General features: G+C 35.0%; 1 protein-coding gene across 2 annotated transcripts in view; it reads left to right on the top strand.

The window, feature by feature from the left end:
• The window catches only part of gtdc1 (glycosyltransferase-like domain containing 1), a 252843-nt gene that overhangs the window by 2652 nt on the left and 223056 nt on the right, over positions 1-27135 (top strand). The window lies entirely within an intron of this gene.

The raw sequence follows: 27135 nt of genomic DNA, 5'->3' as shown, positions 1-27135 counted from the left end.
ACTTTTAAATTTTATAAAAATTAACATTTGATTGCAGAAACATTGTGTATAATAATCACTTTTGATTGACACAGTGGCATCACTAAACGCTGTCATTTGTATTTCCAGGTGCTTTGTCAGATCTTTGTTACAACAGTTTACACGTGCTCCTGATACTGTAGCTAATGAAATGTGTTTTTGTTTGCTGTAAGATCTGGAGAGATTGTTTTAACCGGTCTACAACTGTGTGCAGTGAATTTCTGGGTTTTGTTGTTGGTGGTGAAGTTTGGGTTGTTGTCTTGCTACATTTCTGGTAAGAAGGTATTTTTGTTAGGTCAAAAACAAAAAAAAAATTTCTGTAACATTTTGCACTGTTCTTCTGTTGTAGTCAAATATGGGCATGGTAAGTAAAAATTCGTAAGCTGGTTCAAGAGATACCTAGGCATGCCCAATTCATGACAACTCTTACAAATCCTATGCCCTCATCATGTTTATCACATGACACTGCTCTTCTTTGGATCATTCATACCTCTTTTCATACCTTTCTCTTGCCATGAGTTTAATTAATTTTTCTTGTCTAAATCTGCATATACTGTAATGCCTTATCGAGAACTCCAGTGGTTCTGCTTTGTGCAATTCAGCAAACTCTGATCTTTGTTTAATGGCAATGAAAGGTTTACATGTTGAACTGTGTCCTTCGTAATTTTTCTCTGAAAATAGATTGTGACAATTAAAATGATATCCTCCTTTAAGATGGTATTTCTGTTTTTTTTTTTTTTTATTATTTTTTTTTAATAGACCATTTTCTGCACAATTTTGGGTTCTTGTTTCATGAAGCATGATTGTTTCCCTCAGTTGACCCTGTCTTTAATGATTGCTAGGGTAATTTAGAGCTTTTCTTCTATGAACCAAATTTTTTTTTTGCCATTCACAATTTCTGTGCTATAATTACGATTTACCGATTCTTTTCCGGGATAGTTTTTATTAGTCTTCAAATTACTTTAGGCCTAGGAACTCTACAGACAGAAACCAAGAGGAAGTACAAAACTATGTTAAGCACCGTATTTATACATGTCTTTGCGGTTTTTTTCAATCAGTGCAACATGAAATATCTGATATCGTATTGTACCAATACAGATTTTAATTTCAAATGGAGGGAAATGTATATAATGTATAAATTATTCTTTAAAATACTTCTTGTAGCACCAATCCCAGACTAAGGGAGATATAGGGCAGGCCGTAGCAGAGTTCTTGGAAACGGAAGTGCTTTTTTTGTGATGTGGCTGTCATGATTTCACATGGCATGTGTATTGTATGCATAGCAACCATATAGCTTCACAGTAAAATGGAGCTCAAAAATTGTAGCACCCATGACAATACACATACAAATTTGCAGTGCCCAATAAAAATAAACACAAGGCATGGATGCAGCCATGTGGAAATTTAAATCCACAAAATGGTGAGCATATAGTGTCATCAAAATAGTAAAAACAATTTGCATGAAAACCAAAACATTATTTTCTCAATACTGACACACATGACACCTTTCTTTATGCCAGAGAAGAAAGATGCCCATCCAACAAGGGAGGTTGGGGACAGTATGTCTTACAGACGAAAGAGTGAAGGAAAGAACAGATAGTCCTTTCCAAGACACTTTAGGAAAGGTAAACAGCAGGTTAAGTGGATTGTTCACAATGAAATAGAGCTGAAAAAAAAACTTCCTGGTTGATAGAGAGCAGCTGATGGACCCAGGTAGTGAGAACAGTCTGGGAAGGACTTTAAAGAAATCACGGATATAACCAGCCATCCAGGAGATGTGGCTTCCCTATGGTAACTGGAGTTTCAGTAGTACAGGAACACCATTGACCACTAGAGGAAGCTCTAGCATGGTGTATCTGTTGTGGAAACAGGGTGGCTTTTATCTTGGAGAAATGATTCAAATGTCTCGACACAATGATGAGATTTAAAGTCTGCCTTGTGTTCCCATGCTCAATGAGTCTAAAATTGGGTCAGGGACTCAACTGGCAGGAAGAAAAGTGAGTAGAGTATAGAAAAACTGGCAGAAGGTAAGTAAGAGAGTGCTTGGTGGTACTTATGTGGCCAGCAAGCCATTGCAGTAAATGTTAAACACTTGCAACCATGTTGCAAGCAAAGCAGTCTCTGTTATTGGCACCTGCCAATATCTTCTAAATAGCTCTGAAAAAGTGCTTTGAAAATCACTGATTAATGTTTTTGTAAAGTTTTGAATCTTTTCTATATTATATTGGATAAATCCCACGGACCAATAAAATTTAGCGGCAAATGGATTCTAGCTTTGAACTTCATGCCTCTAAAAACTCCTATGTCATAGTTTTTCCTGAAAGCATAAATGTTTTTTTTTAGATTTCAATTATTAATCAGGTAATAATCAGATTTCTAGGAGAATGGACTAGATTTAAGCCTAGCACCCTCAAAATCCTTTTGGTGCATGTTTTGTACTTGCTCACACTGCACTTATCAGTAGTTTTTTGCTAATATGGAATACCATAAGGCTTTGTTGCAAGTGGAGGAACTTTTATTTTTGTTTTATTTTTCATAAAAAGTAGTTGTTGGTTTCTTTTTGGATGAGAAAATGGTCTCTCAAAGGTTTTGAAATTGTTTGTTCATATTTTGTCTAAATTGAATGAAGAACAAGTAAAGCAACAAATGTTTACATATATTATTGCAGTTTTAAAATATATAATGTGACTAGTGACCAAGGACATATGCAGCAATGATACTCAAAAGGTGGGTATTTGCCTAGATTTGAATGGGGAGACAATAAGGAGCTGCGGTGGGTTGGCACCCTGCCCAGGATTGTTTCCTGCCTTGTGCCCTGTGTTGGCTGGGATTGGCTCCAGCAGACCCCCGTGACCCTGTGTTCGGATTCGGCGGGTTGGAAAATGGATGGATGGACAATAAGGAGATGTCACAGTACTTATTGCTTGCACTCATCCCTACTTGTACATACTAAATTATTTATTTATTTATTTATTTTTTCTGGGGATGGGGGCTTGTCCATAATCCACCGTTGTAATCATACCCAGATCACCCTTGCAGGTCCCACTTGGTGTGCATAAGTTTACATATGCAGCTATCATGCTGTTACAGTATATGGATTGTACTCTTCTTTCTGCAAAAATCCACAAAAACTGCCCAGTTAAAGCATTTCACTGATGGGTAGAAATATTATATCCTCTCCTTTACATTTGGGAGATGTTTACGTTTTCAAGTAATAAAATGCATTAAACAACTACAAGTTTTGTCTCTCGGTAACTTGTTTCCATCCAACTAAGCTTTAGCAAAACAAATAAATAACATAATGATGGTATTATCTTAAAAATACTGCTGTCACACAAGTTTTTTTTTTTTTTTATCAAAAAAATGGTGTTCAATAGGTTTCCAGCCTGGATTTCATTGATACTGTAAATGGTGTACCTTTGTCTTTTCTGACTTTCCATATCCTAATGATAAGGGTGACAAAAACTATAAATAGAGTATGCAGGCGACTTACTGAGACAAGGCTAGTTTCAAATAATTCTTATGTCCTACTTAACCACCATAATCAGTAAAATCCAAAGATATGAGAGCCAGAATAAAATAATTGCTCATGACACCTACAAGAAACTGCCCTTTTAATGTGCTGTAGACAGATATGGGAAAGGCCATGTTTTGGAAAGATCTGAGTCGTGGTTTAGAACCATTTTACTGAGAATGCCAAGATCAGCATTTGAAATGTTGTGTAGTTGCATACACCGATTTTGCAGACCACTAGTTATCCAACCTGAAAGTGCATTGCCTTAACTTTGTATGAATTGGCCACTTGTGCCGAGTATAGAGCTAAGGAATAGACATTTGGTGTTGGTAAGATCATTGTGTACTGCTGAGATTATGCAGTGTGCATGACCATTCAAGAGAGAATGATGTACAAGTACCAAATTTTATGGAGCCAGACTACATTGCATAATTCAGTTCTTTGGAACATTTTATGTGACAGGTATATGGTATGCTCAATGTAACACATACTCTTGTTTGTTCCACAAACGAAAGCTACCGTGGTTGCATTAGGAATTGTAGATCACTAACTTCTGGGATTAAAGTCCTTTCCAGCAACAAGTGCTTAATCTGAGATTTATTTTGGACCATATGAAAGTATGCATGATGCAGCTGTATGCACCATGTCATTCTCAATACAGGTTTGATGAAGTATTATGATTTTTACTGGCTGTTTGTTATGTTCTAGGAGAGGTAATGAAAATCCTGTCACATGACATCATACAGTATGTACAACTCCAACTCAAGAAAAGTTGGGATGGTATGGAATATGCAAATAAAAACGGCAGTGATTTCAAAGTTAGCGTTGACTTGTTCTACATCACTAAATGTATAAAAACAAGACATGTAGCCTCTTTAGTGTTAATTTCACCCCCGGAAAAATAAGCCAAAACATTGAATTTTATTTTTTTCCCAACAAAAAAAAAAAATGGTGTCATGTATAGTAGAATGTAGATTTAGTACATGTCCTTTGTGTGATAAGTTTTGGAGCAGATACCAGCCCACAATCCAGTATTGCAATAGGGAAAATAGACCCGTGCTTATTTCCACACTTACTTTTTTCTGTTGCTTGTACATGAGAGGGTGTCAGTGCTGCATTATGAACAGCGCTTAGGGAGCAAATTCTTTCTTGTCCTTTCTCTTAATCACAGTCATTTTGCATTTTTTCCACATACCTGCTAACATCACAGTGAACCTTTAGGCGACTAATGTCACCAGACATGTTACAGTGGTTTGATCATACAGTGTTGTACGCATCAGTTTCACTATCCTTGTCAGCATCTGATTAGTATTTCTCATTGTCTTCACGATCACTTGATTAAACTAATGGTTCGATTTTAGTTTGTTCTAAAAGTCTTTTTCCATGTCTCATTTACATGACATTTTGTTTTGGTTGAAGGCTCTGCCGCACACTTATGAATATTTTTAAAACCACATTGTGCGTGCATTACAAAAGCATGGCTGCATAGGAAGAGGGTGCGGGTGCTTGACCTGGTTTGCCTGCAGTTACATTACCTGCCCCAGTTGAGAATGTGCAGCGTATTTTGAAATGCAAAATGTGACAAAGAAGACCCCATACTGTTGTACACCTTAAGACTTATTTGTAAGAAGGATAAAATAAAATTACACCTGAAACAGTCAATAAATTGGTGTCTTAAGTACCTAAATGTTTGTTTATTGTTGTGAGAAGCAAAGGCAATGTTACAAAGTTTAAATTCTTTACTGTCCAAACTTTTTTTTCAATTATGTTGCAAGTATCAAAATCAAAATACTTTTATTTTAAACAATATAATTCATTAGTTGAAATATAAAATAATTGGCTGGTGTATTGCTTTCAGATCAAAGATCATTAACTATCATTTACTAATAACTGCCTTTTTTTTTTTTTACATTCTACATCTCAACCTTTTCTGATTATAGCTACAGGTTTTCACAACATTCAATTTACAATTTACTCTCTAAAGCAGAACAGAAAAAAGTTCAGTATTTGTAAAATATCAATCACAATTACTGTTTCCATTATCTACTTTTTAAACATTTCAAATTCATAGGACAGAAACCTGGCTAATTATACAGAAAATACATAGCATTTTTATTTTGGCAGAATCCGTGGTAATGTACAGTATATATTATGCATTATATTGATTATTGCATAACTAAAGGCATTACTTTTCCATTCCCAAAGAATGCACACTATTAACATTGGTAGTGCTAACAACTGCTCTGTTCATTTTTAATGCAGTTAAAAGAAATTTCACAAGAAACAAAACAGTATTGTCATGAAATTTAATCCAATAAGCAACAAACTAGAGTTGTCTGTCCTTTTCAGGTCTTTTTTTCCTTGATACAGACAGAAGATTACAGGAATATCCTATGGAAAAATCTATACCTGAAATCGTCATCACATTTGATGCAATATCCACATGCATGTAAATACATTATGTATTTAAAAAAAAAAAAAAATCCCTGGTCATGCAAAAACACCATATAAAAAAAATGTATATATATAAAAAAACACATTGGTGCTCAACTGAGAAATACCACATATGGGAGTATATGTGTATGTAATCATGTAAATTTTATATTAAATATGCTTGCTTGCAGTATATATTAAAACTATTTAAAATATGAAGCATTCTGTTCTCAGTCAGTGCCTGCCATTTATCTCGCAACGAACTGAGCAGTGCTAAGTTTAGACAGTATAGTATACCTATGTATGTTATTTACCTTAAATATTTTCATATGTAATTTGGAGACTACTGAATCTTCACAGTAAAATTGGTAATATTCTGCAAATAAAAAAAAATTACATAAAGAAATAAATAATAAGTTGGATGAGTTGAGTTAAGGATGGTTCTTAATGTGTAGCAAACGGATACATTTTTGTTATTTCAATTTTAAGTTTGATAAAATTAAATCAAATTTCAGAATGGTGGATAGCTTAACCTTTGTAAAACAATGAAAAAAACAATATTTTTATAAAAGTGTATTACTGGCTGTTCACATCCTTAACCACCTTTGCTCTGATTGGTAGCTTCTGTAACTTGCATTCATATTTTTACTATTGCTCCTTTGGCCATGGTGAAGTCTTTCTGCTGTTATCTGACACTTGTGGAAGTCAACAGACTGGAATTGCATTTTTGTATATGCACGGTACAAACAGTTGCCTGAACTATAATGTAATATAACCAACAAGCTCATTTGGTCTTTTGTGTATGATTTTGGTTCCTCCTTTCATAATTCAGGATTATAATTTTATTTGAATCTTGATGCTGCCAGGCTGTACAACTGTAAGTGTGTGTGTAGAATATATTCTTGTACATATTACATAATCTTTATGTCTTTATGGTTAACATTCTTTTGTCTTTTTGTGACACTTTTTCATATGTTGTGATTATTTTACACCTTGAACATATACGTGTAAATGCACTTTATAAGAATACGTAGAATTTAATATCATAAATACGGTTTAATATACAATGTTACTTCTTGTTTTTAACATTGAAAAGAAATGCAACAGAAAATTTAATGTTTGATTTTTTTTTTTTATTGGATTTCCTTACGAGTTCAAAACCAAAGTTCTTATTTTTTATTTAATTGGATATGGAAATGCATTTGGCAAAAAGTGCATACAAGGTAACCTATTGCCTATGCAAATTTTGAATGGGTGGTTAGACATGTCATTTTCCACTTTCTTGGATTCTAATCAGTCATCACCAGGAACATTCACCCCTTTTGCAACATTTGAAATTGCTTGAAATATTGAATGTAAACTGACCTACACATCATAAATAAAGCAGCTGAACAGTTAATAATGTAGAAATGTAAGTAGTCATTAGTATATTTCCCCAGCATTATTCAGTGTGATATGCATTTAAAAAAACAAAACATTTATTTGAAGTAAATTAAACTGTTGCCTTTTATGTTTTTTTTTTTTTTGATGCCTCCCCAACCCAAATTTACTGATTGACAGCTAACCCTGAACTAATAATAATAAAAAAAAATCAGGGCATAAATTGGTGGTTATTTTTAAGTACTGTATTTAATCTCATCTCTTCATTTTTAATAGTACCCTGTTCATACTGATTGCTGTAAATTTACGCAAGGCAGGTGGTCATATTGTCATGTATTTGATTAATTCATAATCTGAGAAGAAATATTCCGAATGAGATGGCTGAATTAAATTAAATATGAAATGTACCATATGTCTACCTGTAGTATGTGGACACATAAAAAGTTCTAGGACTTTATGTTGTGTTTTTCCTCCATATATTTTTTTTTTTTTAAATTTCTCCAATTGGATGCAGCTGTAATGTTTACCATAAATATACTACTTGTATCTTTGTGATGTAATATTTATGTAAACAGTAGAACTGACATATATATACTGTAAATGCATATCATTGGCTACTATACAGAACACTACAAATGTAAAAATGCATAATTTAAGATGGGAATGGTGTGAATTGCATTTTAAAAATGTTAAATATGCAAAAACAAAATTTTAATGCAAAGCAACATTGGGTTTACTTGACAGATGATTAGAATGCTAGATCATGGATGTGACTGCAGGGTCACAGCTGGGTACTAAGAACATCACTCATTACGCATTTCTAGGAGAGTGTAATGCGTTGATAGGCCCAGCATGAGAGTAAAGGTGTAATCATCTCTTTAATTCAGTGGTCAGTTATCATAAAACAGATGGTTTACACTGAAAGATATCTTAAAATGTTTTTCTTCTTGAAGAAAAAAGCCTGTCTTTGATTTTGAGTGTAAGAAGACTTACATTTTGCACATAATTTTTAGTTATAGTAGTACTTCACTATACTCTTCTCATGTATGTGAATACTTCTTAATGCAGAACACAGCTGACAAATCTCTGAACAATATGAAAACAAACATACAATTAATCTAATTAAAATGTGCTTTGATCATAGGTCAAATACTTAATAATCTAATGATGTGAGTTTCTTAATTAATCTATTTGACTTAAAGCTGAACATATGGAGTATCTACAGATGTTTAAATATACTTATTTTAGTTGGATGTTTTAAATCAAACTTTTAAATGCAATTATTAAGTTATTTTGTCTAATTCTTATACTTGATATCTGCTATACCTTTATGTTTATTATAATTCTATCGACTATTGTTATTGTGAATGGTAAGAAAGGAGGTAGAAACACTGCAGATTAGTAAGATACACAAATTTTGGGTGAAAGCTACATTTTATATAATTCCGCTTCTTCAGATATTGAAAAATGTTGCAGTGAAATCCCATAAAATAGTGACTGCCAAATATTCACTGCTTTTAAAACTACACTTATGCTTATCAGCAACAACTGAGAGGACACAATTAGTGATCTTAAATGTATTTGGAGAAAACTTTGGAAAAAGGAGACTTGTGATGTGATTTAATCTTTCAGGAATGTACAGACGTGCATATTAGGTTAACTAGCCACTTCAAAAGTATGGGTATTTACAGGACTGGCTCCTGTGATAAACTAGTAACTACTGCTACCAGAATAGGGTCAGGTTCTCAGCAACCTATATTGGATTCTTCTTCTTCTTCTTCATTGCCATATCTTTGCAATGTTGGCTCTGATATTGTATTTTATATTCTTCCTTTTGTCCTGTCACATGCGCAGTCGACCGCCGTGTGCATTTGGGTCAAACTCTTTTCTTTCTTTTTCTTTTTGTTGTTTTTTTTTTTTAGCTTTTGGACTGCCATCCAGTTCACCTTTTAAAACCACCTTTGCAATGTGTTGGTTGCTCATTCTCTATATGTGCCCAAGCCCCAAGCGATCTCATTTGTCTCTCTTGTATGATGCATGTCCATGTTCTCCCAGGCAATATCTGATCTCTTCATTGCATACTTTCTGTATATGTCATACACCGAGACTCTTTGAGTGTGGCCATTTTAAACACAAGTAGCTTGTTTTTTTTTGCTTTTTGATGAGTGTCTATGCTTCACAAGGTGATTGGTACAGCTAGCATGTAGTATATATGGACTTCATTATTCACACTTACTCTTTTACTAAGTAAGTTGGTTGTAAAGCTGCAACACTTCTAATTTTGATGTCCAATTTACTGCTGCAGTCACTTGTTATGTGTGCTGTCAGGTAAATTGGATTAAGTGTTTTTAGGAACATAAAATTTAAAGAAAGCATTAACCTTTATTAGTAGTCAAATTGCTTGATTACTGTTTGAATGATGCTTCATCTATAATCATGACATAACTTAAAAGGCCCTACTGTATGTCTCATGAGAGTAATTAATGCAGTAGAAGCTTCAATAATTAGTCTATGCACACTACACAGGTTCAAAATACTAAAGTTTTTCTAAAATGTTGAATAAGCTGCATTAATAAAAAGAGATAAATTGCTCAGCATTTTTTTTGTCATTCAGTTTAATTAATATGTTAAAACCTACTTGCACATTTACCTTGTGTCTGTCATAGAGATACAAATATGTTAGGTTTATTAGGTATGCGCAAGGTCCAGAAGACAATAACACTGTGCAGTCAAATCTAGGACCTGATGTTCATCATCATCTAGAACCTACCAAATTCTCCTTGATGTGTTTTGGAAAAGATTTTGCTAAATTAATGTATTTATTTCCTTTTAAAATAACATCAATAAATCCCACATTGGCAGTAGTTTGGACCTTCTAACAATGCTGCCAGCTTTAATGAACCATGAATGGCATCCTGTTCAACTGATTAAGTGTGTTCAGCACAAGCCTGGTTTTACTAGAGTTCACTATTCCTGGAAAGTTTTTTTTTCTCCTCCATACAACATACCTTTTGACTCAGCCATTTTTCTGTGGTTTTAATTTCTTAATTTCCAAATAAATTGAGTTCATAATCTATTTATCTATACCCAATAATACTATTACTACTACTGTCCCGCTATGCACTAGGCATGTGGTCATATGTGTTTAGGGAATGTAGTCTTTTTAGTGTTTAAAGAACAAGTTTCATTGTATATTTTTATCATGAAAAGACATCCCTTCCAATTTAAAGGACATATACTGTAGTCATGAAAAATATGTTTCCATCAACAATAATTTATTTCTGATGTTGTTCTGATTATACAGAACTTTGAAACCAACAGTTTTTGGCACAACAATTTTGCTTTTTGTTGTCACTTTTATCATTTTTAAGAACATGACGAAAATGTTTACTGTTGTTTGCATCTTAATCTAGAGTTTAAGAGAAGTCTGTTGACTATGCTTAGTTCTTAAATTATATAATGGAAATCACAACATGGGGATTTAGTACATCTGTAAAGAAACAGCCCACTATATATGAGAGGCACATTTTAATTTGTCATTCACTGGTACATTTAAGTTTCATTTCTAGAGAGGTGTATAAATTTCTTCCTTTTCACATATCACAGTAGTAGGTGACTAAAAGTGAAAATGTGCATATGAAACATTTTCTGGCACATATATGATAGTGAACTATAGAGACATGAAAGTGTCTGATACCAATTTGATAAAAACATCTGTGAAAATCTCAGTATAGTATTCAGAATAAGAATAGTTTCTGTATATAAAAAAACACTATTTAGAGAAAAGTTTGTATAGGTGGAAGCTGTTTTTTGATCATTAATATCTAGATAGAAGTGATTTTTCAACATTAAATGTGCTGAATGTGTGAGTGACTTAATTATAGAGAAGGTGTTAATAGCCTTTGGCTGCCTTTCTCAGTATTAAATATTTTATACCAAATGATGAAAGGTTGCTTGTTCTTCCTTTATGCATTTTGTTGGTTTAGGAAGTTAGGAAATATTACATGTGCAACTTTGCAGGCACAGTTCTTTCATCAAGAAAAAAATAAAATAATGACAGCTATTTATATTTGACCACTAAGATTGTACTCTTTCAGTAAAGTCAGTTTGCACCATTGCTATATTTCTTTTTTCTTTATGGTTTTCGCCTATTTCATTGTCATACCTTTTTGAAATACTGTACTAATGCTGCCATAACAAAGAATACTTTTTACAAGTACATAAACTACAAGTACAGGGTGAGCCAAAATGAAGTACCACATATCTTAAGATCATTGCAGGAGGTAGAGGCAGCCGAGTGAGAGCCGAAGAGAGTTGTGCACGAACATTCTGCAAACCGTTCATCAAGATGCCATTGTCATGTGCAGTGACGAGGCACATTTCCATTTGAAGGGTTGCATTAATAAGCAAAACTTTCAGGCTGAAACTAACCCTCGTGAACTTCATCAGAGACCCCTGCACAGTGTGTGTGTTACAGTTTGGAGCAACAGCTCATACGGCGTGGAGATCCATGGAAGTTTTGCAACAGATGTTTCTGGGGAAGCTGATCTCCATGCGCAGCAATGACCTTCACGTTCGTCTGATCTCGCTCCATGTGATTTCTTCTTGTGGAGCTATCTCAAATCGAAGGTATATACACACCAACCTCAAAACCTTGAAGCCCTCAAGGACACCATTTGCCAAGACATTGCCGATACTCCCCTTGAAATGGCAGAACGAATCATGTAAGCGTTCAGAAATCGTCTTGAAGTGTGTATTGCTGATGGCCACCACTTTGAAGGCATTCATAATTTTTAAAACACAGTGAAAAAAAATCTATTTTGTTTACCCTTTCTTGTGTTGTAATGAAATTTATTTTATCTTGTAGCGTAATATATATAAACTGCTCAAAAAAAATTACAGGAAAAAAAATCATTCTGGGTATATGTACTGATAAGGACTAGGTAATATGTTTGGAATGAAAGGATGCCACATCGTTTGATGGAAATGAAAATTATTAACCTACAGAGGGCTGAATTCAAAGACACCCCGGAAATCAAAGTGAAAAAATATGACAGGCTAGTCCATTTTGCCGAAATTTCATTGCATCAACTCAAAATCATACTCGGTGGTTTGTATGCCCCCCACGTGCTTGCATGTATGCCTGACAACGTCTGGGCATGCTCCTAATGAGATGACGAATGGTGTCCTGGGGAATCTCCTCCCAGATCTGGACCAGGGCATTATTATGCTCCTGTCTGAGGTGCAACCTGGCAGCTTCGGATGGGCCGGAACATAATGTCCAAGAGGTGTTCTATTGGATTTAGATCAGGCGAGCGTGGGAGCCAGTCAATGGTATCAATTCCTTCATCATCCAGGAACGGCCTGCATACACTCACCAGGAGGAACCCAGGACCCACTGCACCAGCATAGGGTCTGACAGTGGGTCAAATGTTTTCATCCCGATACCTAATGGCAGTCAAGGTGCCATTGTCTAGCCTGTAGAGGTCTGTGCATCCTTCCATGGATATGCCTCCCCAGACCATCACTGACCAACCACCAAACCAGTCATGCTGAATGATGTTACAGGCAGCATAATGTTCTCCAAGGCTTCTCAAGACCCTTTCACGTCTTTCCCATGTGCTCAGGGTGAACCTGCTGTCATCTGTGAAAAGCACAGGGCGCCAGTGGTGGACCTGCCAATTCTGGTATTCTAGTGCACTGGTTATTAATTTCATTAACACCAAAGCAACTGAAATGGATTAACAACCCCCTCTGCTACTTAACTGACCAGATCAATATCCCAGAAGTTTTATTGACTTGATTCTATAGTCTGATTTAAAAAATGTTCCTTTAATTTTTTGAGCAATCAATATATACTGTATGTATGTATTGTGGTAAGCAGCCCCGACACAGACAGACGGACACCGTAGGTACCATACCCAACACACGTTTATTGTACATACTATTTACAAAGTGACAGGACACAACCCACTTTCACCCCAAAGTCCAGGCCTCTCAACCAATGCCTTCCTCTCTGATCCGCCTCCACTCCTCTCCTCCTGAGCTCTGTCTTTCTTCCTCCCAACTCCAGCCGCCGAATGGAGGGAGGCGGCCCCTTTTATGTTCACCTGGACGTGCTCCAGGTGCCTCCGAGTGAACTTCTGCCGGCACTTCCTGGTGTGGCGGAAGTACCGGCTGCGCACCCGGAAGCACACCGGGTGCCCCTGGTCTTCTCCCCCCCAGCACTTCCGGGTGTGGCAGAAGTGCTGAGGGCCAAGGCGGTGACCACGGGCCCCTATAGGGTTGAGCTTCCAAGCTCCTTTCCCGTGGTCCCCATAGCCACCAGGGTGGTTGCCCCTTCGTGGTCCGGAGGAGGCGTAGTCCCTCTTCCGGGCGTCCCAGCTGGGTACCGCCCCCAGCCGCTTCCCTGTGTGTGTGTGTGTGTGTGTGTGTGTGTGTGTGTGTGTGTGTGTGAGTGTGTGTGTGTGTGTACATGTACAAAAATGCACCAATTAAAGTAATTGACAGGCTTTTAATTATATAGATCTTATGTGCAGTGTATTGCCATCGTATCCAGAACTTGTTCCTGCCTTGTACCCACTTCTGTCTTGATACATTCCCATCCCATATAATTTTAAACTTGGATAATTCAAGTAAAAAAATGGAAACATTTACTCCTTTTGTTACTATAGCTATGCAGTATTCCCCACATTACATTGGTTTGTTAGAAGCTACTATAGGTGTACTGCATTAATGACATACAATTTGGGTGTGGATGCAGTATTGTGGTGTGTGTTTTTTTGTTTTTTTTTTTTGTTTAACCCATGCTTTTTAAAATAGATGGTCACTACTTGCAAATGCATTTCAAATTATTTTTGTAAGCTTCATAAAAAAATCTTTAATTTTTTAATTTTTCATTGTTAGATGATGTACTCTAGGTTTAACAGTTGCTTATTTAATAAATTCATCTTGACTAATATTAAGAAAATTGAATTGCAGTAAATGTTCATAGGGGCCACTACACAATAACATGTTGATAACTCTCCATTATATTGTCATGAAGAAGGGTACATTTACCTGCAAACACACTTAACCTGTATTCTAATCTATTCAAATGAACACTTGTTTCTAATGTGAAATATTGATATGTTACTATATGTAACTGTTAATATATGACAGCCCTAATAGTAAATTAATCACTCAGATTATGGCTACAATGACTGAAATAAGGCTTTCCTCTTGTTGGTGTCAGAAACTGTCTTATACTGGCTTTTCTTTACATAATCGGGGCCATCACTTTGACTTTCATTCAATTCTGTTGCTTGACTGACAGTAAGTTACCAAATCTTTTGATTTTGAATTTTACTTAAAAAAGAAAAAAGGTGGTACTTTTAGTGCATCAAATATCTAATTTATTCTAGTATAATTTTTACTGTCTAATCTTTGAAGAATTTATTTGATCTACTTTCTTTTGCTCTGTTAGGTTTGTAACATTTGCTATTGTAAGTTTTATATTTCCATCAATACCTGGTCAAAAAATTAGTAAAGAGTAATAATGTAAAGGGTAAGTTCTGTATTTTCAAATTGAATTTCTTTATAATCATGGTATATATTACTTTGCCACATAAAACTCTGTTCTAAAGTGAAGTGTTTAAAACAATTTGTATCCATTCTTGCAGCTTACAGTAGAGCCCGAATCCATACCCAATAGAACAGCTTAAGTGGCAAAGGATTGTAGACATGCTTGTTACAATCATTCAGTGAATGCATTCCTTTATCAGTACTATGTAGGACACTATAAAAAGAGATTAATCTCACCATCCTTTCATCTCCCTTGTTCAAGTGTGTGACACTATGAGTTAAATGTTTACATTTTGCATCTGATTGTTAACATCATTGTACTGTTAAAGCACTCAGAAATCTGTTTCTGAACTAAGAAATGATATAAAACGGGCCATAATCAAAACCTGTGTTTGTGTGTTTTGGTTCTTTTTAACTAATAATAAGCTCAATTCCTGCAGTAATGTGCTAACATTCTCCATCCTTGAACACAAGGCACTTCTAGTCATCACTTGTGCTGTTATTTTGTTTTTTGCTTTTTTGAAATGCTTAATGCAGTGCTGTATCATCACCACTATGGGGCAGTTTCATTTGTAGTTTTTACTCTCATTTTTCTCATGTATTATTGTGCCTTCCGAAGTGATTTGTCTACTGGCAGCCTAGCAAAAGTGTTGTACCAATTCTCACTCACTACTGGCAGTACTATTGTAAAAATGCTTGTATTGACTTGGTATCGAATTATCAGTTCTAGCAACAGTCCTAATGTCCTGAATGTGCGGTAGAAAGTCTGGAAATATTCCCAGTATTGTCGGCTCAAATAGCAATTTATTCTTGTTGGTGAAGTAAATGTAGATTTTCAGATTAACTGTCTATCAGCAGTATGCCAGCAGTGATGTTTGTGTTTAGTGGATGTTTTGATTGAAAACTTCGGGTTACATTTTAGTTTCAGATATATATTACAAAGTGAATTTACAGAAGAATTAAAATTCCCTTTTTTGAGCGAACATATTGAAACTAGTGACTGTTTCATTCTTTACTCATATGAATCTTCGATATCTTAATGTACAGCTCTGACATTTTGCCAAAAAGGCTTCACATTTTAGTTTACAGTTCCTTAATACAGTCAAAAAGTTTAAATTCAATATTTAGTAACACAAAATAGTCCTATTTGGATATGCATTGCTTAATTAGTTTTACATTGTAGAAAAGAAACAGCAGGATCCTGACCACTTTAGAACGTAAAGAAATTATTAGCTCCTTTTGCTTATATCATTTTGCTGATTTAGCCTAAAATCTTTCAGTCACTACTCTAAATATTGAATAGCCAAAATTGCCAGCAGTAGTAGTTCATCCATTTAGTGAGAGGCTTGCAGTCAAATGGGATTCTGAGATATGCAAAGTTAGACTCCTGCATCTAAATCATCAAATTGAACACAAAACAGGTGTTTAGCACTTGAGCAACTGGTTGGTGATTCCATAATTCAGAATTTGATAATGTCTAGCTAAAAAATGTAAGCAGTGAATATAAGTTTTATTAATGTCAGAATATTTTAAGTTAAAGCTAAATTGACTTAATTTACTAACCATGACGTTTCCACCTGTTTGTACTACTTGCATTTGTTTTCTCAGCAAACAAAGTTATTAAACTGAAGAAAAATAAAATGTTTGAATTTAATTTTGTCTGCCTAACTATTATAATTATACACTGGTGATGTCTAGTGTAGACTCCATTCTTTAGCTACTAGTTAGAAACCTGAATGACATCTGAAAGCATAGACTTTGTGAATAAATGTAAAAGCATTTGGTAATGGTCTTGAAATTTTAGGAAATATTGTCTTTACCCTAACTAGAAATTGTCTTTTCATTTATATGAAATTATGGTAACATTCAGGGCACACCTGTGATCTAAAAGCATGGGTTGTGTAGTATCCCATTTATAGTTTTCCTTTAACCTTTCCTCATAATCTCTCCCTAAAGCCATTTTAAAAATCAATTCTTACAATAAATAAATGTGACTAACATTTTAATTTGAGGCTGAATTATCAATTGCCATAAAAAAAATAAATGCCCCATCAGTGGCTGTCAGTTTAATTAGTTTGTAACATATTAAAGACCGGGATACAAAACTATCCCTTAAAACCATACTACCTTAAAATATTGGTTTATTAGTTATCTTCTTATAAGGAAATCAGGAATTACTGGCATCATTTTAGGAACAAATTCCTATTTGTTTTCACTAAAACTGGTGTCAAAAATAGCAGAAATGTATTTGGAATTTTACATAAACAATCGTAGGTTGTTGCTCTCTGTTGCATAATGCCCCTCATCAATTCTATCAAGTGCTGTTAACAGCCCAACCAACTCTCTCTGTAACTTACCTGTATGACAAAATCAAAACAGTTTCATTTTAATTTAGCAATTTGAAGGGGTGGGCTTTCCTGTCTCTGAGAGGTAACAGTCAATCTAGGAGTTATCCAGACGTTTGTCACATACAGTGACCACAAGAAGAGTGATGTCTGCATGGAAAGAAGGAAATCAAGTGTTTTGAACTGCAAAAACGGAAGAGGGGTTTAGCAATGTTTGGAGCCAGCACAGATGTGTGTTCAGTGTTTTGTGTGTACTATACCATGTGAGAGCACTGGCTGTAGCCAAGGCAGTGAAGACATACTTCTTAATGCGGTTTGTTTACTTTCATGCAGTGTCGTCTGTGTACTCTGCTGAATTCTGTGTTGATTGTCCACCAAAATGAGACAACCTTACAGTATTTTTGAGAAACAATATGAAATCTGGAACTGTGATGAAAAGTCACGAAGTAATCAGTGGAGTCGAGTTTGTAGTTTAACTCTAGCCTTAGAGTTGAAGACCAATTTTAGAGATGCTGGAAAGCTTGAAATTTCCCTTAAAGTTTTCAAGCAACTTCTCTAAAGTTGCCACCATTCTTAAAATTGAATGGTTTGGGATGTTACAGAAAACACGGTTTTCCACAGCCCTATTTAAAGTGGTTTGAGTTTTCCATCACTGTGTAGTTTAACAGTGTCTGTGTCAAGGTCAACAGTTGATCATAGAATGCAATCTTTCCACACGAGTTTCCATCTGATAATTGGGTTTGCTTTGTCATGAGGAAGACTACTTTAGGCACTTAGAATCTATTGCACTAATGAATGTTTAGGTGTTTTGTTATATTAGTTGTTTTAGGGCTTTTGTTAAATTAGTGTTGTCATTATTTTGCTTCAGCTTCGTAAAATTTTATTCATGTTTTGTTGGTATGGTGATAAATAAAGTACTGTAAGTATATGATTTGAACCAATAGGACTGAATCAGTTTTAAAGAGTAAGTGGAAAAATTCCATGGTCTGTATCATGAAAAGCTGCAGTTGGATCAAAAATAATGAGGACAGACATGTAGTTCACATTCGTATTTACTCACAAATAATTTAAGACACTTGAAACCAGCTTTTTGTTCTAATATCCAACTGCAGTTTATCCAGGATGCAATTTGTAGTATTAGTGAGTTGATTAAAAATTACTTTTGCATGTTAGAAAATTGTAATTAGAGCAAATAGATTCAACGCAACCTAATTATTATATCAGGAAATTTTCATTCAGATTGTCATTTTGAGTGCAGCCATGCTCACTTTTTTGTTCTCCTAAGTTGAAGAAATTAGAAATTCTCCCACTTTTGTGGTATATAATTTACAAAAATACATTGAGACCTGAGTTTATTAGAAGTTTTTCTTACATGTATTTTTAGAATTTTCAAAAATGACAACTGACAACTTTCAGATTAGTAATAGCTAATAAACCGATTTATTGTGAAAATATTTTAAGTAGTACAGTACACAGAATGGTTAATTGTGAAGGTCAGTAGTGAAGTGGGCTGCTGTATACCAGTGGGCTCTCAAAAAATGGTAGTTGTTAATGTAAGTGTTTTGTTTCACTTTGTGTAGTGGAGACATGAATGACTCAGTATTTCTTGATTCAAGTCAATATAATTTAAAGTTGTGGCAGTTTATTTGTATTATGCATTTTGTGTCTGCTGGGTGCACATAGAAGGCAATAGCAGTGTTACCTACACAAGTGAGAGGAAAATTTTGACTAGAGGGAATGTAATTTAGCAAACGGCAAGGATACCTGATTTTCTTCTCGGAGAAAGTGAGCATGTTATTGAGAAAGGTTGCCAGGAGTCGAGAACGCTTACAAGAGCAAGTTTGCCATGTTTCATCTTTAAAGTTGGGGATGGGTAGGATATGAACCTCCATACCAAATGTTTTTTAATAGACTGGACAAACCCCTACTTGTAGCGGGAAATGTGGTTGTTGATTTAAATGAGACATTAGTCATATATGCGCAGAGATGCTAGAGCCATTATTTGTCTGGTGACCCTGCACTAGCACTAAGTGGTAAGTGTGATGTTCAAAGCCCCTTCCCAGACAGGCCCATTATTATTACTTCTGGAGTCAGAAGGAGAGTTTGAGAGGAAGAGAGAAACCAACAGAGGAAGACAGAGAGAGTGAGAAGAAAAAAAAAAAGATGTATTGGAGCAGTGGGAAAACTAATGAGTCACCACACTTAATAACTAGGAGGTTCAACGATAGTTATACCTATTAATCATGGTGCTGGAGAATGGTAACATTGTGTGATGATTAGCACATGCAAGTAAGAATTTCACTATACTCTATACATACAGCATAATAATAATAGTGACCCTATAAAGCTATAGTTGACAGAGCATGTTTGTATCCCTTTCTTTTTGATTTCCACCCCAGTCTGTTATTTTGTGATTAAAGGTGTCATTTTGGTTTACTTTTCTGACTCCTGCATGAAGTGTACAAGGCTACCATAAAGACCAACTTCCATCAAACCATCTAAATATCCGTTTCAGTTGTCTGTTAGCATCTGCTATAGTCATCATGACTATTAATAAAGCACAGGGTATACTTTCAGAGTAGCAGATATTGACTTAAACTCAAGCAAATTCTCAGCTACTAGGTTTATGTAGTACTATTAAATATCAGCTGCACTATTTAACTGTTTTTTGTGGTTTTAGCATAGCTAGAAAAGTAGTTTACCAGGAGGTGCTGAAATAATTTGCATTAACTTTATATATGAAGTAAAAGAGCACTTTATATATGAATAATAATAATTCTTTGCATTTATATAGTGCTTTTCTCACTACTCAAAGCGCTTAGCAGTTGCAGGTTAAGGGCCTTGCTCAAGGGCCCAACAGTGCAGAGTCCCTTTTGGCATTTTTATGGGATTCGAACCAGCAACCTTCCGATTGCCAGGGCAGGTCCCTAGCCTCAGAGCCACCACTCCGCCTATATCTGTGCCTAGGGGCAAAATAAGATAGCGACTTGTGTACATATTAAACTTCCATTGGCTAGATTTCTGTAGTCAAAGTTAAAATGTCTTCCAGTAAATATTTCATTAAATTTCTTCTAAGTATTTATTTAGATACTTTACATTTTGGAGGAGACACGTTCTGGCTGAGTTCTCAAAATTGTTTAAGACAGTAAGAATAAATTGACCTGTATTTGAATAGACTGTTTAATATCTCCTTTAAAATAAACAGTTGCTTTCTTACTTTGGGTGGAAGGGCAGGGGTTCATACAATGCCTTCTGATTTGGTAGAATTATGTCTCAGTGTTCTCATTTTACCATATTTGTATACTTTTAAGCTATAAATTTGTCAATGAGGGACAGCATTGTTGCCTGAAATATTCAATAAAAATGTGAGATGAAATATTCATTAAAGTTAGTTTTGCCATATATTAAAACTAATACTTTTTATTTAATTACCCTTATGTTTACATTTTGTTAACCCTCAATCCTACAAACAAAAAAGCAGTTTAAGAAAATGGATGAATCCATTCAGGATAGTCTTTTCACTTTCTAGTTCAAAAAGTTACAGTATTGGTTATCCCTTCTTGCTTGCAGTTTCACCCCCAACTTGCTAGATGGAAACATGGGCTTGCCAGTGGAAAAAAAAAGATAAACTTATAAAAAGTCCTACTTTATTGTATTTGCATATTCTTATTGTCATCCGCTGGCAGCCATTGTAGTCTCTTCACTTACTCATCCTTCAGATTTTTTGCTGAGTATCATAGTCCAAAAGTGCAAGTGGCTACTACTTGCATGTTTTAGTGCTGCCTGAAGATTGATGAGCAACGGGTAATGTAATTGATACAATGCATCATGACTTTAGTTTCTTTAGCATCTTTGAAGTCTGTCTGCTGCTTTGTATTTTTTAATTTAAAGTTTTAAACATTGTGTTTCATTTATTATGACTTTTTAAACACTATTATGTACAAAATATTTTCCATATGCGTTATTACAGATATAAGTGACCCCTATTCAAACACAGGAAGTCCACAGGGGTGTGTCTTATCACCATTACTGTTTACTCTGTACACAAGTGACCTGAGACAGAACAATGACCACTGCTCCATTATTAAGTATGCGGATGACACCATGATCATAGGATGCATATCTGGGGAGGATGAAAGCCACTATCTAAATCAAGTGGACTGTATGGTAAACTGGTGCAATAAAAACTCTCTCACTCTGAATGTAAAAAAGACCAAAGAAATGATATTTGATTTTAAGAGACAGAAATCTGTATGTTCACCTATTGTAGTTCTGGGAGAGGAGGTAGAAATAGTGAATGAATATAAATACTTAGGAACTTACGTAGATAACAATCTTAACTGGAATACAAATACTAGAAAAAAAAATTTTCTAAATGCAACCAGCGCTTATTTCTCCTTCATAAACTCAAACTATTTAAAGTAGACAAGGACCTCATGTTGTCCTTCTATCGCAGTATGATCCAGTCCGTGATCACTTTCAGTTTCATTGCCTGGTTTAATAGTCTGACAAACCAAAACTCAAAAAAGCTCCAGCAGATTATGAAGTATGCAGCTAAAGGTATTGGGGCTGATGTAAATGATTTGACTAGTGTGTGTCAGAGGGCAATGCTAAAGAAACTGGAAATCATCTCAACTGATGACAGACATCCATTACATGTAGAACTAAACTTCAGTAAATCAGGAAGGATAGTTGCTTTGAAAACCCACACAAATCGCTCCAGAAACTCCTTTCTTCCTAGTGCCATACGACTTTTCAATAAGAAATATTGGAGATAATGTTTAAGGTTTTGATATATATCCTGTTACCTTTTTTTTTTTCTTTTTGGTATAAATATGTTTTATCTAACTGCCTTACCTTAACCTTTCTTATTTCTATTTGTCTGTTTTATTTCATTCTGTCTGTTACCTGTTATTAGATGCAACTGAGAAGGCAAATTTCATGTTTTCCTGTGTAATCATGACTAAATAAAGAAACCTAAACCTATTCCTTATGATTGATTAAAAGACTGCTGAACTTTACTCTCTATTAATCACTGTAATTATTTTAAAAATTTATGAAAATGTAACTGTCCTTGATTTTTTTTTTCTTGTTTTGTCTCTTGGTTTGGAGTAGGATGGATTGAGTTACCTGGTTTATACATCAATACAGCAAAATCTAAGAAATACACCCAGTTATTAAAATCACATTGTTTCATGTAGGCCTTTTTTGACTGTACAATCTCTGAAGCTAATTTCCTGTCAAAAAAAAGGTTTTTGTCCAGATCATATATCTAAGTTAAATGTTACATTAAATGGAAATTAAAAGAAACAATTTGTTCCACTTTATTTTCTGCTTAATATTTTGAGATGAAATTTATTAGCATTATTTTAGTAACCAGCATGACGTAATTTTTAACACCTTCTGAAGGTTTGCTTTTTAGTATTTGTGAATCATTCTGTGTACTGATTGCATGTGAAATTGTTTTATTGTGTAACATAGAAAAAAAATTCTTAAAACCATTCAATCTTACATGAAGAATAGAAAATATTTTCTTTAATATACTAATTGGAGTAGTGGAAAATGTCAGATGGCTTCCCCTAGAAACATAGATCAGTAGTGCTTAAATGACTTTTATAAATAGAAGTATGCTTGTCAAAATTATTCCTGTGCATGTATACTGTACAGTATGTATGTTGAAGTGAGTTCTGGCCAATACCATTATGAGAGTTGTTTAAAATATTTATTTTTAGATGCCTAATAGTATAAGCATTGTATCAGGTTCTTTATGGTATGGAATTCTGAAAATTCCACATATTCACAATTTGGAGCATAATTGATTAACCAATATAATCAAGACATGTACTATGGACAGAAGGAAACTTGTATACTTAAGTAATTTAGTGACAAGTGAAAATTGTCATACTTTACTGTTAATATCACAAAACAACACTAAGATATGGTGTCTGATTTCAATGCATTACAGAAAGGAATAGTATTTTTTAATTTCTTTTGGCAAGCCTAGACCCAAACTTTTAAAATTCTGGGCTGCTCCTATTCTACAAAAAATAACAGGTCCTAAATATTACCCATTAGCATAGTGTAGGTCTCTAGTGGAGTTACTGTCTCACTTATCTCTATTTGTACTTTAATGTTGTCTATTTTCTAATAAAAGCTAAAATATTCATTTTAAACATTTACCACATTATTGCACATAGGTACATATTTTGTTATAGTTACATATTTTGCTATATCACTGTTACTTAATTTATTCCCTTTTTAAAATCATTTTTGTTTTTGATTACTGTATAATGCTACTGTTTACCTCTTGACTTCACCTTAAGTTTTTTTTTTTTTAAAGTGCTGTTTTATTTTTGCTCCTTGTGTGTATGTTGAACAGCATTGTCCATTTGTCTTGTTAATTTTATTAATGGTCATTGCTCTGGAGATCCTCAAGCTCTCATATTTTTTCATTACCTGTTACAGTTTTTATTATTATATACTTTATCCAAAGGGGATGCTGTAAAAATGTGATCATAAATTAAGGTAATGCAATTCAAGTTGCCTTTTAGCTGGGTGTTTTATTTTTATACCAATAAAGTGTAAATGACATTTTTCCTACTCAATTTTATAGGCTTTAAGCAAGCATACAGTATAGCACACATAAGAATAATGACTTCTAAACTACATCATATCTTCACTAAGCAGTTCTTACAACATTCGGTGTATTCTTTTCTATAAAAACTATTTTAAAGCTTATAAGTATATTTTGAAATATAACCATTTATTAATCCATTCACTAAAACTACTGCCTAAATTTAAAGCTGGTGGGGACTCGTAACTTACCTTGCACAGAAAGCAGGAACTAACTGTAAAGAAATAAATAAAAGAAATATTATGTGTGAGAATTGAGTAAAACTGAAGACACGAATAATATGTCCTTGGAGTTTATTTTAGTAATTCTTCAGGCACTTATTATAGATACATATTTTTCTTAATAATAACTTTCTGATTATTGGAAGCACATGTTGTCGCAAACAATTAGAAGGTGTGGATATATGAAACAGTAATCAAGTGATCAGCAGTGACATTTTTATTTTGTTTTTTTAAATAATCATTTCTTTTGCAATGCACTAACTAACAACTAACTGAAGGTTTAAAGAATCCATTCCCACATTACATATACAGCATATGTCAAAGCTGTAGTGCCAAAATTTGATGCAGGATTTTTTGTAATGCAAAGGTGTGCTTGTCCTGAATTCTTGCTGCTGCTGCTATTGTTAACAGCATGTACAGTATATTATACATTTTTTAAATTACATTATGAAATATTTATCTATTTGAGACTTGCTGGAAACAAAACATTTTTCATTAACTGTACAGTAATCCCTCCTCCATCACGGGGGTTGCGTTCCAGAGCCACCCGCGAAATAAGAAAATCCGCGAAGTAGAAACCATATGTTTATATGGTTATTTTTATATTGTCATGCTTGGGTCACAGATTTGCGCAGAAACACAGGAGGTTGTAGAGAGACAGGAACGTTATTCAAACACTGCAAACAAACATTTGTCTCTTTTTCAAAAGTTTAAACTGTGCTCTATGACAAGACAGAGATGACAGTTCAGTCTCACAATTAAAAGAATGCAAACATATCTTCCTCTTCAAAGGAGCAAACAAATCAATAGGGCTGTTTGCTTTTAAGTATGCGAAGCACCGCGGCACAAAGCTGTTGAAGGCGGCAGCTCACACCCCCTCCGTCAGGAGCAGAGAGAGAGAGAGAGAGAGAGATATAGAGAGAGACAGATAAAAAAATCAATACGTGCCCTTTGAGCTTTAAAGTATGCGAAGCACCTTGCAGCATACTTAAAAGCTGCACACAGAAGGTAGCAACGTGAAGATAATCTTTCAGCATTTTTAGACGAGCGCCCGTATCGTCTAGGTGTACGAACAGCCCCCCTGCTCACACCCCCTACGTCAGGATCACAGATAGTCAGCGCAAGAGAGAGAGAAAGAAAAGTAAGTTGGGTAGCTTCTCAGCCATCTGCCAATAGCGTCCCTTGTATGAAATCAACTGGGCAAACCAACTGAGGAAGCATGTACCAGAAATTAAAAGACCCATTGTCCTCAGAAACCCGCGAAGCAGTGAAAAATCCGCGATATATATTTAAATATACTTACATATAAAATCCGCGATGGAGTGAAGCCGCGAAAGGCGAAGCGCGATATAGCGAGGGATTACTGTATATGAAAATGATTCAGAGTAGTGCTGGGCGGTATACCGGTTCATACCGAAAACCGTTTTTAATTTTTTTTTATGATATGGATTTTTCTTATACCGCAACACCGGTTTAAATTGCCTAAACGACGTTCGGAATGTGGCGCAGCGGGAAACTGTTCAAGTGGGGACCTTTTTCACTGCTACACCGCTAAACACCGATTTGTTGCACTAGGGCTCTTTTTCACTGCTACACCACCAAATAGTGGGCGGTAGCATAGGAATGCTGCGCGGTGAAAATGGACAGAGAGCCTGGAGATGCTTTAGTTTTAAAAGGTCAGATGTGTAAATACTGTTTCTATACTACTGGATAATACTGCAAGCCAAGTTGTACTTGTTTTATTTGTTTTCAATACAGTGTAATGTACCTGGGTACTGTGTAATAGTGTGACGACATGTTGACTTTATTCTCGCCGTTTATGTCAAGATTAAAGTCGACATGTTGACTTTATTCTCGTAATTTGTCATTAAAGTAGAACATCGTAAATTAAACTTCATCGTAAAATGAATATTTAATTTACTAGATTTTCTCAAACCCCGTCATAAGTTATATAGCACATTAAATGCTTTGTGTTAAGTGATTCTTAAACTGACTTCTTCTTGCACTAAGAGGAGGCGCCGGCAGCGATCTGTAGTCAAGAATACATTCACTTCATGATCTTCCTTCTCTCTGAACATTTAGAATGCTAAAATAAATACTTAATATAATTTTCATGGTGAAATGCATTAAAGCATGCATTAATCATATGGGGGCACGGCGGCGTGCCTGCCTTGCATTTGCATGTTTTTCTAGTGGGTTTACTCAGCGTGCTTCAGTTTCCTTTCAAAGTCATGTAGGATGTGGGGTTTTGTTGTGCTATATTGACCCTGCTAGTGTATGTTTTGCTTGTATTCATCCTTCAATGTGCTGGCGACTCGTTCAGAGATGGGCGCAACTCTGAATGGATGGCATAATTAAACATGTATAACGAAGATATTTTTAAAGTTCTTAACACTCCGTGGGCTAAGTTTATAACTAGTTTTAATTTCACAAAGACGTTTATCGTGTGGTGATTGGTTATGTGGTGAAAGAAAAAGGAAGGATAGGAACTGGGGTTTTGGTAGCCTACGTCAGATAGAGACAGCATGCATACAATAAAGATAGCCCGCTCAGAAGAACATGCATTGAATTCTGTGTTCGTGTCTCCGACCAGCAGATCACAAACCCAACATTTATACAATATTTAAGTTAAACCTGTGCGATAGCTATTCATACATCCAGTTTTTTGGAGCCTCGTCACACCTGCCATAAAGTTCTCTACACTGAACATACACCTGGGGACCCCTTACTGCAAGGGAGCAGCACTACTGCCTCACTACCGTGCATGTGTAATACCTGCTTTAATGCATTTCATCATGAAAATGATATCAAGTATTTATCATCGCATTCAAAATTTTCAGAAAGCAGGAATATCATGAAGTGAATGGATTCTGTATGGTGATCGCTGTCTTCTCTTAGTGCGGAGGAAGTCAGTTTAAGAAGCGTAGTAATTAACCACTGGGTCGGGGAACGTAACACAAAGCATTTAATGTGCTGCATTAATTTATGACGGGGTAAATTAAGTAATTGATTAAACATTGATTTTAG

Source organism: Erpetoichthys calabaricus, chromosome 8 (assembly GCF_900747795.2).
Source record: "Erpetoichthys calabaricus chromosome 8, fErpCal1.3, whole genome shotgun sequence".
In the NCBI taxonomy this organism is placed as follows: domain Eukaryota; kingdom Metazoa; phylum Chordata; class Cladistia; order Polypteriformes; family Polypteridae; genus Erpetoichthys; species Erpetoichthys calabaricus.
Note: the sequence above shows the minus strand (reverse complement) of the source record. Positions and strands in the feature narration are given on the sequence as shown.